Source organism: Limulus polyphemus, unplaced genomic scaffold (genome assembly GCF_000517525.1).
Source record: "Limulus polyphemus unplaced genomic scaffold, Limulus_polyphemus-2.1.2 Scaffold5340, whole genome shotgun sequence".
In the NCBI taxonomy this organism is placed as follows: Eukaryota; Metazoa; Arthropoda; class Merostomata; order Xiphosura; family Limulidae; genus Limulus; species Limulus polyphemus.
Genome location: NW_013670950.1, coordinates 5,514 through 6,044, shown reverse-complemented (window position 1 = coordinate 6,044; position 531 = coordinate 5,514).

The following is a 531-nucleotide window of genomic DNA, read 5'->3' as shown; positions in this document are numbered from 1 at the left end:
ATTTATGTAAGTCGTTAACTACGGACCAGAAAGATGGCATATTATCAGTTTAACTTCAAAATCAGACACAACGATATCAAACTATTAACATTGTATCACCACAGACCAACAAGGTAACATATTAACCAGGTAGAAACATCATAGACTAGTAAATATGATTATAATTAAACGAACGTCATGTTAGTGTAGCGTATATAATGTGTAAAGTTTAGTATACTCTAATTCCTTATAGTAATGCCACACGACGAGACGCACATTCGGCATGTAATGCTGTTTGAATGCAGTGAGGGAAACAATGCCTCTGTAGCTACAAAGAATATCAAAGAAGTTTATGGAAATGTTTTGAACGTTCGTAAGTGTCAACGATGGTTCAGCAAATTTTGTTTAGCCTTAAAAACTGTGATGGTAGGGGCCGACATGTTGGAATTGATATCGATGCTCTGAAGACTCTTGTTGAGTCTAACTCAAGGCAACACACTCGTGAAATGGTCCTGAAATTGCATGTCTCTCATGAAACAATACGTAAACATC